Source organism: Armigeres subalbatus, chromosome 3 (assembly GCF_024139115.2).
Source record: "Armigeres subalbatus isolate Guangzhou_Male chromosome 3, GZ_Asu_2, whole genome shotgun sequence".
In the NCBI taxonomy this organism is placed as follows: Eukaryota; Metazoa; Arthropoda; class Insecta; order Diptera; family Culicidae; genus Armigeres; species Armigeres subalbatus.
In genome coordinates this window covers 278,491,706-278,506,225 of record NC_085141.1, presented here as the reverse complement: position 1 = coordinate 278,506,225, position 14,520 = coordinate 278,491,706, and the positions used below count along the sequence as shown (strand labels likewise).

At 46.0% G+C, this 14,520-nt stretch overlaps 1 protein-coding gene across 2 annotated transcripts in view; it reads left to right on the top strand.

Moving 5' to 3' along the window:
* The first annotated feature begins 1,477 nt into the window (after positions 1–1,477).
* Positions 1,478–14,520, top strand: part of LOC134224575 (kin of IRRE-like protein 1) — a 763,295-nt gene continuing 750,252 nt past the window's right edge. For both annotated transcript variants that reach the window (XM_062703984.1, XM_062703983.1), the window contains exon 1: positions 1,478–2,057. The gene's annotated coding sequence lies outside the window, so the exon portion shown is untranslated. The remainder of the gene's footprint in view (positions 2,058–14,520) is intronic.

The following is a 14,520-nucleotide window of genomic DNA, read 5'->3' as shown; positions in this document are numbered from 1 at the left end:
CGCTTCTCCCATTTAATCGGTTTCCTTCTGGTTTGGGAGAATTTCCAATTTAGCAGCGCGGAAGGTGGAGGAATCGCGTGCTCGTGGAGAAGCTCAAGCGAGTAGAAGAAAGTTTTTTGAATTGTTTTTTTCCCGGAGCTTCCCCGGTAGGAGCTAGTGCAAGCAAGTAGACCCGGAGGAAACAGGAAAGCTTTTTCCTCATTTCTGCCACTGAACTAAACGTTTTCTGTGGATCTCGAAATGGGTCGCTCAACTTGGCGCTGCTTCTTGGCATGACCGGATTCTTTCCTCGTCTTCGGCAACTGGAAGAGCACGAGGCTTTTCCCAACGGTGATGTTGGTACAGAGCGCGGAGAATCACGACACAAAAGACGATGCGAAAGGGGAATGTGTACTTTTGTAGCGCCTTGATGCTTCGCGAAGCTAATGTAACGAGCAAACGTACCGGATCCGGAAAATGATTTTGATGAGTTGTTCGATTCAATTTCGGAATCCCGCTGACGCGACGAGGAAAGTAGGACATCCTGCTCTGTGATGCCGGATGGGACAAGGGGTAAGCCACAACTGGCAGAACACGCCCAGATGAACCGCTAACAAATGAGAATTGAATCAATTTTAAGATGGTTTCCGGATTTTATTATCTTGAGAGTTTGAGAGGAATACTATGCTTTCACGGTTAAACATCTGCTGGGAATGACTGGGTACGGAAGAAAGATTTTCTGCGACTTTGGGTTCGTTATGGAAGCTTTCATTGTATCAGCATCGTGCATTATGATATGGGGAAAGAAAATCAATCGTTCTTGAAGAGAATAATGATTCAATTAGCATGTATTCAGCTAGATACATTGATACACAAAGACAAATAGGGAAGAACAGTGGAAAACGCACCCCCGGGGGGGGGGGGGGCAAAATGGCCTTACTTATAAATTCACACAATTAATTTTTTGTGGGACATTTCTGAACAAATCCTTCCATTTTAATTCAATATTAGTTATTCATTATCAATATTGTTAATTCATGCCTCTTTCAATTCATTTTTCAATTATTTTTTAAAGTTGAATGAAAATGGTATATTTAGTCATATTTCCTTAAAATTGTATATTATTAATATAGGCAAAGTCTTCCAGAGTAAGAATGAAACTACTTGAAAACTTGTTGCTTCAATAGCATCATCAATCCACTCGAATTCCAGTTTATAAATTCACCGTAGCCAATACCTGACACCAACCTCATGAGCAAATCCAAAATTCCAACAATGTCCCAAATTAATGTCATTTGATTCATCGTTAAGCCTCACAAAAAGGCCCACATTCTCATCCATCCGAATGGCATCATCGCCTCTCTCGTATATTACCATCATTTGGCCATTTCAATTCAATCTCAATTTGCATAAATGAATTTCCACGCCAAATATCGACCGACTTTGTGTTCCATCACTGACATTCCTATTTTTCTATCCTTCTCGTTTTCAGTCAGCAGCCGAACAGGACAGATGAATAGCTAATCTAACACGCTGACACCGCACCAGCATCGTCGTCGCAGGCGAGCGCCGGCTCAATCGGGAGGAGGAGGACAATTCGCCGAAATCAATTCCACCTGGCGGATTTCGAGGTTGATTCTGGGGAATTGGAGAGAAAAAATAACCAAGGACTAATTTTTTTTTTCTGCCGAAATAATATCCATCACTGATGACAGGATCAAACAATTTGTGCGCTACCACAGCCATTGTCTAACGAGAATCAGAACAATGTAATGTTATTTGGCGGGGGCGGTTGTTAAAAAAGGCACTCAGCGAATGGAATTAGATTTCGGGTGAAGGCGAGCACACGATACACCACGTCAGGATTGGCCGTCTGCGCTCAGGGATATGGAAAATAAATAACCATCATATGTGTAATCCACATCAACGATCTACATGTGTTTTTACTTGCCCGGATGTTGTACCTGGATGTCATGAAAAGTAGAGGCTCCGAAAATGGTAGAATCCGAAATGTACTCCGCCAGCCTCATCGAGCTGTCCGCCGGATAACACCACAGGAGTGCTTGAATTCGAACAAGGTAAGAATGTGAATGGTACTTCAATTAATTTGGGTGCACAGGTTATTGGATTGTCAATTTTTGATCTTGATCATTGGTTCCCAACTGGTTCTGGTAGAAATCAGACATCCTAATTACCTCCGCCACGCTATATTATGAGAAGCAGAACATTCGTAGGAAAACAAATCTTTTCTAGTTGTTAGTTAACACATTAATTATTATGTAACTAGAAAACACCATCCGAACAAGGATCAAAAGAATAGATCGGGGGCCATTGCGCATATCGACTGGAAACGCGAAAATCATCTGAACTGTCAAGAGCTGTTGAGTCGGGATGCGCAATTCTCGCTTAACTTTTCAAAAGGACCAAAGTAACATTTTTTTCATGAATTAATTTGAATACAGCAATCAATAGCTTTCATGTTGTTCTGTTGATTGCGCTATTCAAATTAATTCATGAAAAAAATGTTACTTAGGTCCTTTTGAAAAGTTAAGCGAGAATTAGCCTTTCGTCAGTACCGCCACATATATAAAAAAAACTCAATAAAAAGCAGAAACATGAAAATTTGACACAGCATGATATAAGAAATGAGAATTAAAACGCATCTAAAATGTTATTATTTTTTTAAGACAAGCTATTATTGGTCGGTGGATTAGAAATTATGCAGTTTTAAGAATTAGCTGCTTTTGTGAAATGAAATAAAAATGCGGAATTCCTGGAGGAACTTCCTGAGCAATTTCTGGAGGAACTTCCGGAGGAACTCCTGGAGGAACTTTCGAACGGCATTGCTGAAGTAATATACAGAGGAATTCCTGGAGGAACTTCCGGAGGAATTCCTGGAGGATCTTCTGGAAGAATTCCTGGAGGAACTTCCGGACGGAATTCCTGGAGGAACTCCCGGACGGAATTCCTGGAGGAACTCCCGGACAGAATTCCTGGAGGAACTCCCGGATGGAATTCCTGGAGGAACTCCCGCACGGAATTCCTGGAGGAACTTTCAGAGGAATTCCTGGAGGAGCTTCCGGAGGAATTCCTGGAGGAACTTCCGGACGGAATTCCTGGAGGAACTTCCGGAGGAATTCCTGGAGGAACTTCCGGACGGAATTCCTGGAGGAACTTCCGGAGATATTAATGGAGGAACTTCCGGAGGGATTCCTGGAGAAGCATCCGGAGGAATTCCTGGAGGAACTCCCGGACGGAATTCCTGGAGGAACTCCCGGACGGAATTCCTGGAGGAACTCCCGGACGGAATTCCTGGAGGAACTCCCGGACGGAATTCCTGGAGGAACTCCCGGACGGAATTCCTGGAGGAACTCCCGGACGGAATTCCTGGAGGAACTCCCGGACGGACTCCCTGGAGGAACTTCCTGGAGGAACTCCCGGACGGAATTCCTGGAGGAACTCCCGGACGGAATTCCTGGAGGAACTCCCGGACGGAATTCCTGGAGGAACTCCCGGACGGAATTCCTGGAGGAACTTCCGGATGGAATTCCTGGAGGAACTTCCGGAGGAATTCCTGGAGGAGCTTCTGGAGGAGTTCCTGAAGGAGCTTCCCGAGGAATTCCTGGAGGAACTTTCGGAGGAATTCCTGGAGTAACTTCCGGAGGAATTCCTGGAGGAACTTCCGGAGGAATTCCTGGAGGAACTTCCGGACGGAATTCCTGGAGGAACGTCCGGACGGAATTCCTGGAGGAACGTCCGGACGGAATTCCTGGAGGAACTTCCGGACGGAATTCCTGGAGGAACTTCCTGCCGAATTCCAGGAGGAACTTTCGGACGGAATTCCTGGAGGAACACCCGGACGGAATTCCTGGAGGAACTTCTGGAGGAATTCCTGGAGGAACTTCCGGAGGAATTCCTGGAGGAACTTCCGGAGGAATTCCTGGAGGAACTTCCGGAGGAATTCCTGGAGGAACTTCCGGAGGAATTCCTGGAGGAACTTCCGGAGGAATTCCTGGAGGAACTTCCGGAGGAATTCCTGGAGGAACTTCCGGAGGAATTCCTGGAGGAACTTCCGGAGGAATTCCTGGAGGAACTTCCGGAGGAATTCCTGGAGGAACTTCCGGAGGAATTCCTGGAGGAACTTCCGGAGGAGTTCCTGGAGGAACTTCCGGAGGAGTTCCTGGAGGAACTTCCGGAGGAGTTCCTGGAGGAACTTCCGGAGGAGTTCCTGGAGGAACTTCCGGAGGAGTTCCTGGAGGAACTTCCGGAGGAGTTCCTGGAGGAACTTCCGGAGGAGTTCCTGGAGGAACTTCGGAGGAGTTCCTGGAGGAACTTCCGGAGGAGTTCCTGGAGGAACTTCCGGAGGAGTTCCTGGAGGAACTTCCGAGGAGTTCCTGGAGGAACTTCCGGAGGAGTTCCTGGAGGAACTTCCGGAGGAGTTCCTGGAGGAACTTCCGGAGGAGTTCCTGGAGGAACTTCCGGAGGAGTTCCTGGAGGAACTTCCGTAGGAGTTCCTGGAGGAACTTCCGGAGGAGTTCCTGGAGGAACTTCCGGAGGAGTTCCTGGAGGAACTTCCGGAGGAGTTCCTGGAGGAATTTCCGGAGGAGTTCCTGGAGGAACTTCCGGAGGAATTCCTGGAGGAACTTCCGGAGGAGTTCCTGGAGGAACTTCCGGAGGAGTTCCTGGAGGAACTTCCGGAGGAGTTCCTGGAGGAACTTCCGGAGGAGTTCCTGGAGGAACTTCCGGAGGAGTTCCTGGAGGAACTTCGGAGGTTCCTTGAGGAACTTCCGGAGGAGTTCCTTGAGGAACTTCCGGAGGAGTTCCTTGAGGAACTTCCGGAGGAGTTCCTTGAGGAACTTCCGGAGGAGTTCCTGGAGGAACTTCCGGAGGAGTTCCTGGAGGAACTTCCGGAGGAGTTCCTGGAGGAACTTCCGGAGGAGTTCCAGGAGGAACTTCCGGAGGAGTTCCAGGAGGAACTTCCGGAGGAGTTCCAGGAGGAACTTCCGGAGGAGTTCCAGGAGGAACTTCCGGAGGAGTTCCTGGAGGAACTTCCGGAGGAGTTCCTGGAGGAACTTCCGGAGGAGTTCCTGGAGGAACTTCCGGAGGAGTTCCTGGAGGAACTTCCGGAGGAGTTCCTGGAGGAACTTCCGGAGGAGTTCCTGGAGGAACTTGCCGGGGAGCTCCTGGAGAACCTTCCGGACGAGTTCCTGGAGGAACTTCCGGAGGAGTTCCTTGAGGAACTTCCGGAGAAGTTCCTGGAGGAACTCGGAGGAGTTCCTGGAGGAACTGGCGGAGGAGTTCCTGGAGGAACTTCCGGAGGAGTTCCTGGAGGAACTTCCGGAGGAGTTCCTGGGGGAACTTCCGGAGGAGTTCCTGGAGGAACTTCCGGAGTAGTTGGTGGAGGAACTTTGAAGGAGTTCCTGGAGGAACTTCCGGAGGAGTTCCGGGAGGAACTTCCGGAGGAGTTCCTGGAGGAACTTCCGAGGAGTTCCTGGAGGAACTTCCGAGGAGTTCCTGGAGGAACTTCCGGAGGAGTTCCTGGAGGAACTTCCGGAGGAGTTCCTGGAGGAACTTCCGGAGAAGTTCCTGGAGGAACTTCGGAGGAGTTCCTGGAGGAACTTCCGGAGGAGTTCCTGGAGGAACTTCCGGAGGAGTTCCTGGAGGAACTTCCGGAGGAGTTCCTGGAGGAACTTCCGGAGGAGTTCCTGGAGGAACTTCCGGAGGAGTTCCTGGAGGAACTTCCGGAGGAGTTCCTGGAGGAACTTCCGGAGGAGTTCCTGGAGGAACTTCCGGAGGAGTTCCTGGAGGAACTTCCGGAGGAGTTCCTGGAGGAACTTCCGGAGGAGTTCCTGGAGGAACTTCCGGAGGAGTTCCTGGAGGAACTTCCGGAGGAGTTCCTGGAGGAACTTCCGGAGGAGTTCCTGGAGGAACTTCCGGAGGAGCTCCTGGAGGAACTTCCGGAGGAGCTCCTGGAGGAACTTCCGGAGGAGCTCCTGGAGGAACTTCCGGAGGAGCTCCTGGAGGAACTTCCGGAGGAGCTCCTGGAGGAACTTCCGGAGGAGCTCCTGGAGGAACTTCCGGAGGAGCTCCTGGAGGAACTTCCGGAGGAGCTCCTGGAGGAACTTCCGGAGGAGCTCCTGGAGGAACTTCCGGAGGAGCTCCTGGAGGAACTTCCGGAGGAGCTCCTGGAGGAACTTCCGGAGGAGCTCCTGGAGGAACTTCCGGAGGAGCTCCTGGAGGAACTTCCGGAGGAGCTCCTGGAGGAACTTCCGGAGGAGCTCCTGGAGGAACTTCCGGAGGAGCTCCTGGAGGAACTTCCGGAGGAGCTCCTGGAGGAACTTCCGGAGGAGCTCCTGGAGGAACTTCCGGAGGAGCTCCTGGAGGAACTTCCGGAGGAATTCCTGGAGGAACTTCCGGAGGAATTCCTGGAGGAACTTCTGGAGGAATTCCTGGAGGAACTTCCGGAGGAATTCCTGGAGGAACTTCCGGAGGAATTCCTGGAGGAACTCCCGGAGGAACTTCCGGAGGAATGGAAGAATTCTTAGAGGAACTTCCGGAGAAATTCCTGGAGGAACTTCCGGAGAAATTCCTGGAGGAACTTCCGGAGGAATTCCTGGAGGAACTTTCGGAGGAATTCCTGGAGGAACTTCCGGAGGAATTCCTGGAGGAACTTCCGGAGGAGCTCCTGGAGGAACTTCCGGAGGAGCTCCTGGAGGAGCTTCCGGAGGAGCTCCTGGAGGAACTTCCGGAGGAGCTCCTGGAGGAACTTCCGGAGGAGCTCCTGGAGGAACTTCCGGAGGAGCTCCTGGAGGAACTTCCGGAGGAGCTCCTGGAGGAACTTCCGGAGGAATTCCTGGAGGAACTTCTGGAGGAATTCCTGGAGGAACTTCCGGAGGAATTCCTGGAGGAACTCCCGGAGGAACTTCCGGAGGAATGGAGGAATTCTTAGAGGAACTTCCGGAGAAATTCCTGGAGGAACTTCCGGAGGAATTCCTGGAGGAACTTCCGGAGGAATTCCTGGAGGAACTTCCGGAGGAATTCCTGGAGGAACTTCCGGAGGAATTCCTGGAGGAACTTCCGGAGGAATTCCTGGAGGAACTTCCGGAGGAATTCCTGGAGGAACTTCCGGAGGAATTCCTGGAGGAACTTCCGGAGGAATTCCTGGAGGAACTTCCGGGGGAATTCCTGGAGGAACTTCTGGAGGAATTCCTGGAGGAACTTCCGGAGGAATTCCTGGAGGAACTCCCGGAGGAACTTCCGGAGGAATGGAGGAATTCTTAGAGGAACTTCTGGACGGAATTCCTGGAGGAACTTCCGGACGGAATTCCTGGAGGAACTTCCGGACGGAATTCCTGGAGGAACTTCCGGACGGAATTCCTGGAGGAACTTCCGGACGGAATTCCTGGAGGAACTTCCGGACGGAATTCCTGGAGGAACTTCCGGACGGAATTCCTGGAGGAACTTCCGGACGGAATTCCTGGAGGAACCTCCGGACGGAATTCCTGGAGGAACTTCCGGACGGAATTCCTGGAGGAACTTCCGGACGGAATTCCTGGAGGAACTTCCGGACGGAATTCCTGGAGGAACTTCCGGACGGAATTCCTGGAGGAACTTCTGGACGGAATTCCTGGAGGAACTTCCAGACGGAATTCCTGCAGGAACTTCCAGACGGAATTCCTGGAGGAACTTCCGGAGGAATTCCTGGTGGAACTTCCGGAGGAATTCCTGGTGGAACTTCCGGAGGAATTCCTGGAGGAACTTCCGAAGGAATTCTTAGAGGAACATCCGGAGGAATTTCTGGAGGAACTTCCGGAGGAATTCCTGGAGGAACTTTCGGATGAATTCCCGGAGGAACTTTCGGAGGAATTGCTGGAGGAACTTCCGGACGGAATTCCTGGAGGAACTTCCGGACGGAATTCCTGGAGGAACTTCCGGACGGAATTCCTGGAGGAACTTCCGGACGGAATTCCTGGAGGAACTTCCGGACGGAATTCCTGGAGGAACTTCCGGACGGAATTCAAGGAGGAACTTCCGGACGTAATTCCTGGAGGAACTTCCGGACGGAATTCCTGGAGGAACTTCCGGACGGAATTCCTGGAGGAACTTCCGGACGGAATTCCTGGAGGAACTTCCGGACGGAATTCCTGGAGGAACTTCCGGACGGAATTCCTGGAGGAACTTCTGGACGGAATTCCTGGAGGAACTTCCGGACGGAATTCCTGGAGGAACTTCCGGACGGAATTCCTGGAGGAACTTCCGGACGGAATTCCTGGAGGAACTTCCGGACGGAATTCCTGGAGGAACTTCCGGACGGAATTCCTGGAGGAACTTCCGGACGGAATTCCTGGAGGAACTTCCGGACGGAATTCCTGGAGGAACTTCCGGACGGAATTCCTGGAGGAACTTCCGGAGGAATTCCTGGAGGAACTTCCGGAGGAATTCCTGGAGGAACTTCCGGACGGAATTCCTGGAGGAACTTCCGGACGGAATTCCTGGAGGAACTTCCGGACGGAATTCCTGGAGGAACTTCCGGACGGAATTCCTGGAGGAACTTCCGGACGGAATTCCTGGAGGAACTTCCGGACGGAATTCCTGGAGGAACTTCCGGACGGAATTCCTGGAGGAACTTTCGGACGGAATTCCTTGAGGAACTTCGGACGGAATTCCTGGAGGAACTTCCGGACGGAATTCCTGGAGGAACTTCGGACGGAATTCCTGGAGGAACTTCCGGACGGAATTCCTGGAGGAACTTCCGGACGGAATTCCTGGAGGAACTTCCGGACGGAATTCCTGGAGGAACTTCCGGACGGAATTCCTGGAGGAACTTCCGGACGGAATTCCTGGAGGAACTTCCGGACGGAATTCCTGGAGGAACTTCCAGAGGAATTCCTGGAGGAACTTCCGGAGGAATTCCTGGTGGAACTTCCGGAGGAATTCCTGGTGGAACTTCCGGAGGAATTCCTGGAGGAACTTCCGAAGGAATTCTTAGAGGAACATCCGGAGGAATTTCTGGAGGAACTTCCGGAGGAATTCCTGGAGGAACTTTCGGATGAATTCCCGGAGAAACTTTCGGAGGAATTGCTGGAGGAACTTCCTGATGTATTACTGGAGGAACTTCCGGAGGAACTTCCCGAAGAATTTTTAAGAACAATAAGTGTTATGTTTTGTCTCGCGTCGCGTTTTTAAGTGTTGTGTAGTTCTTACTTTAGCACAAATAAAAATCCTTTTAAAGTGAACTCCTGGAGGAACTTCCTGAGGAATTCGTTCAGGAACTTCTGAAAAAATCCGGCGGAAATGTTGGCACTTGAAACTAGTTCCCGCCGACCCACGCCGCCGTGCCACCGCCGCCGAACACCGAAAGCCGGATGAATGCGGTGGGCCGAAAACGTAGTCAGAATGTCGGACAGTAATCTTGTGAAAATGGTTCTTGACAACGATCTATCGGGCACAAGAATACAAGGTACGCAGCGAACAAGGTAGTTCGTTCAGGTAGAAGACGATTTGCTGACCCTCCGAAGACTGCGTGGCTGGCGACGTGCAGCCATGGATCAAGCAGAATGGAACAGACATGCACTTCACAGTCAGAGGCCACTCCGGCCTTAGATTGAGAAAATAATAAATAAATCATTCGGGACACACATGCACATCCCGAGAACTGATCGTACATAAAAAATCATACAATGTTCTCTTGGTGGCTGATACATGTCCACTGTAGATTGGTTGAAAAACCCATCAAATAAAGAAGGAGAAATTTATGGGAAGTCTTATAAGCTGGATTTGACTTTAGAAGCATGCTTCCAAAGTTATATTCGTATATTTTGTCTCTTTCATGTGTACAGAATTATAGATTCCGCCATCGGAGGTGACAATGGGTCTGGGGGTGAGAATAGGTCATCGCTCTCACCGGCAGTCTGGAGGTCGTAGAATAAAATCGTTCAAAAAAGTTCTTATATTTTAGTCTTCTTGCCCTCAGATACATTCAATCTGTTCTACAAGCATTCTAAGTAAGGGTATGCGATAACACACTTTATCCTAACGAAACGAAACGAAACGAAATTTAAAATGTCTATGCTGATTCGGATCGAAACGAAACGAAAAGAAGATTTCTTTCGATACATCGAAACGATACGAAATCAAGGTTCATTTAATTCGAAATTTTTCGAAACGAAACGAAATTTAATTTTTTTTCCGCGGAATTTTTATTAAACTGTTTTTACATAATGTACACTAGGGTGGCTCAAAAAACACTTTTTCACATTTTTTGATGGGCCGTCCTTTCATTCGGTTCTATTTAATGCCCTGATGCTCTGGACAAAATTTCAGCCAAATCGGTCAACGTTTGGGCGGTGCTAAACTCGTTGGTAGATTATATGTAAAAATTAGTATTTTACTGGAGTGTTGTATGGGTGAATTGATTTCTTCTCAAAGGTAAAAAAACGAAATTTGCTCAAACCCCACTCCAGAGAAATGCTAATAACTTCGCCGGACAAACTCTAATCTTTTCGCGGTTTTCAGCATAACATTCTGTATTAAATTCTTCACGATCCGAAAGAGTATCATAATTCCTCATCGTAAATTGTGCCGTCTAACTGCAAATCACTGTTTTTGGATGTTTCTGCATACATTTTTGCATATAATCTACCAACGAGTTTAGCACCGCCCAAGCGTTGACCGATTTGGCTGAAATCAGAGCATCAGGGCATCAAAAAAATTGAAAAAAAGTTTTTTCCATACTAACTTGAGCCACCCTAATGTACACAGATAGAAGAAGTTGTTGAAATGTACACGAAAAGTAATGCACATAAAGGGAACGCCAAAAAGAGCGTAAATTTAAACGATATTATCGCCTGAATGTATGGGATTTCCATTGCTTTATGTCAGTTTTTATTTGAGGAATTTACATAATGCTATAGAAATTACATACGTTTAGGGCGAACTTGTTAGAAAAGATCCATCTCCGCCCAAAATAGTGTAATTTTCCACGTCTAAATTTTTTACGCGTTAATTAGTTTTTAGCATTTTTTTTTCTGTGAAGGACAAACCTGGGAAAAGCTACACCTACACCTACACACAACGAAGTGGACATTTTTATGGAGCTTTCGCAATTTAAAAGGATTATCCGAAACTAGCAGCTTTGCTAAGCTTTAAAACTTTATTGTATTGTGGTCCGATTATTGGGTAGCCCTGTTGGACACCATACAATGAATAATATATGAGATAAATAAATAACTTAATTAACTAAAAAAAGGACAATTCACACTCAAATTCATTGGTTTGAATTTATTCAGCTTTTTTAAGAGGATATCTTCAAAAGGTTACATTCATAATAAACCGATTGACAAAATTTTGAAGTGCCTTTTGTTCTTATATTCGGAAGTAGTGGTCTGAATTTTTGTGTAATTTATAGTTCAGGTAAATTTCCCGTTTTTTGGTTTTTTTTTTTACATTTCTTCTAATTATAATCAAATGTATATTGGTCCTGAGGTGGACGGCAATTCCGACCATTGAACAACCCACTGCATAGTTGAATTTTATCAACACAAATATGTACAGGAAGTGACTTCAAACTATCGATAGACACAGTCCTGAGTTAAATTTTTCTTGATCCAAACCGATCCGTTGGCGATTTCGACCACCAACCAATCTACATACCATACAGTTATTTTTGATTTAATTTGTCCTAACTGGGTTCAGTGGACCAAAGTGGAAACTCTGACCTTCAACTATCTCACCCCAGAGGGAAATTTTATTAACTCTGTTAGGTCAAGAAGTGGTTTCAAAACACCGTCAGACACACTCCAAAATTGGATTTTCCTTGACGCGAATAGGTCCGACGCATTTCAGAGCTGGATTTTATTGACCCAACTAGACGCAGCAGTGCGTAGGCTCTGAAAAAAAACCTTAACATTTTTAATGAACTTCCAGTACGGCTCTGGAAGGTCTCTTAAATAATTTGTGAAATAATCAAAAACAGTATCACCAAATGGAAACAAATCTTAGAAGGACATTCTGCAATTCAAATGAACTTCAGGAACAAAAGTTCTTGTTCTCTTCACAGTATTGAATGATGTTTAAAGCATCTTTAAACCACTAAACAATTTAGGATTAGGAGAGGAAAATTAGTTTAACACTCATTGTTATAAGAGACCAAGGAATGCTCTGCATCTCCGTGAGCGCTACGGGAAAGGAATCGTTGGTTAGTTGAGAAGGTAATTCGTGTGAAACCCCTTGGTAAGCGACAAAATATGTATTACAAAGTTATTTTGAAAACAAGAAGACGAAAACTGTGTTTCAAATCAATCCAACACAAGATCAATGTGTTTCGTTTAATAATCTTCTACAACACGATCGATCCCGCACTAAATAATTTTGTGCTCTACGATGCAGACATTAGTTTTATCACTTCACGTTCTCCCACACTAGTTGGCGTGATCAGCATCAACATGATCGTTTCCGCATTCATATAGAAGAAAATCACATACGAATTTGTCGACGTTAATATGAATATTGTATAATCTAAAGTTTTGAAAACAACTTTATGATTATGTTCAGCGGCGCAGCCAAAATTTTTGATAATATAAAGCATGGTTTAAGTTTAAATTTGTTTCGAAATTCCGTTAAATTTCGTTAGAAGCTAGTTTTTTATAGCGAAATTTTTGTAATTTTACGAAACGAAACGAAATCAAAAAATAAGATTTCGCCATGCTCAAATTCCGCGAAATTCCGCGGAATTTCGTTTCGAACCACCTGAAACGAAATTTTTCGAAATACCGCATATGCTTAATTCTAAGTAGTTGAAACAGTGACCCATTCTCACCCCCATTTGACCCATTGTCACCCCCGACGATGGTTTTTAATATTTTTTACTTTCAACCTTTTGTCTCGTTGATATTTTGTCCTTTCGACCTTATGTCCTTCGGCCTTTTTTCTCTTCGACTTTTTATCATTCGACCTTCTGTCCCAAAGGCGTCAAATGATTTCTTTTTTGCGTCATGTAATTAAGTGATTTTAAGAAAGAGGAAGCCAATTTGTTAGTCAACATTGTGTTTTAATTGCGTCATGTTTTTGTTTGGATTTTCCTTTCACTTATGAAAACAAATCGTCAGGGGCAATTTATTTTATGTAGTTTTATTCGGCTTTAAAAAAATATACAATACAATACAAATAGCTCAAGTGACTTTAACCAATTGTAAGTTTCTATCTGGATAGCTTAAACTATGTTCGCACTAGGGCCTTGTAACATGTTATTCGGCTATCTTGCTGAGCTTTCTTTTGTCGATAATTTGAATAACATGTTATTCAGGCCGTAGTGTGAACATAGTATTAATCGCCTAGCACTTACTAATTAGTTTAACATTCTTCAAGAGCAGGTTCAACACTTAAAACGAAACAATATTGAACAAAAACTTGCAAAATAGTTGTAGAGATGCAGAAGTAATCTCGGGTACTTAGTAGCAACGTCGTTTTTGAGTTCCGGAATGCATTGAGAAGGGATAGATACGGGTTAGGGACAAAAGGTCGAAATACAAAAGATCGAAAGGACAAAAGGTCGAAAGACAAAAGGTCGAAGGGACAAATGGTCGAAAAGGACAAAAGGTCGAAAGGGACAAAAGGTCGAAAGGACAAAACGTCGAATGGGACAAAAGGTCGAAAGGGACAAAACGTCGAATGGGACAAAAGGCCGAAAGAAATAAAAGATCAATAAGATCAAAAGGCACAAAAGGTCGAAATAGACAAGAAACTGAAACGGGGAGATTCAATCCCGCACCAGAGTTGCCTTACACAATTTGCAAAACTCTGCTTTTTTATTTTTTAACAATTTTTAATAATTAAATAAAACTCATTCAATGAGTACAGATGGATGTTTGAGTTTTCAAAATGTAACTTCGTTCTCTCACAATGGCGCACGCCGCACATTAAATACACCGGCATGTATTAAGGTTCCCCCAAACACACGCGACGAGACAATCTTGACGCGATTCTATTGCCTGGCGACTGCGATTCTGTCGCCGTTGGTATGGAAACGTAAATGGTGCATTGCGAGCATCCACCCAACGATAGAATCGTGGCATCAAGCTATCGCTGTCCCGGCAATAAAATTGCTTAGGCCTGGGGGAGCCTTTACACACCGGTGTATTTTTAATGCGCGCACTTGCGTGGCTGCGGTGTGCACTATTCAGACAGATTGAAGTGACAATTAGAAAATCTAAATCTCCATCTATTATTTGCACTCATTCAATGATTTTACGTGTTATTGTTAAAAATAGTGGAAAATAAAAAAGCATTTTTTTGCCAACTGTATAGGACAATTCTGTCTCGTACAACACAAGTTTTATTCATTTCTTAAATTAGCTATCTTTTTTATCTCTAACAGAACTATCTAGATATTCATATTATTGGTTTATAGTAATTACTCCTTCTTTGAAAATTGCTCATTCTTTAGCTTTGATTGATGAGATGAGTGTGTTATTTCTGCTTGAAAATAAATGCATTTAACAAATTCCTATAGAATACACCCAACTTGTTTTTGATCAACCTTTT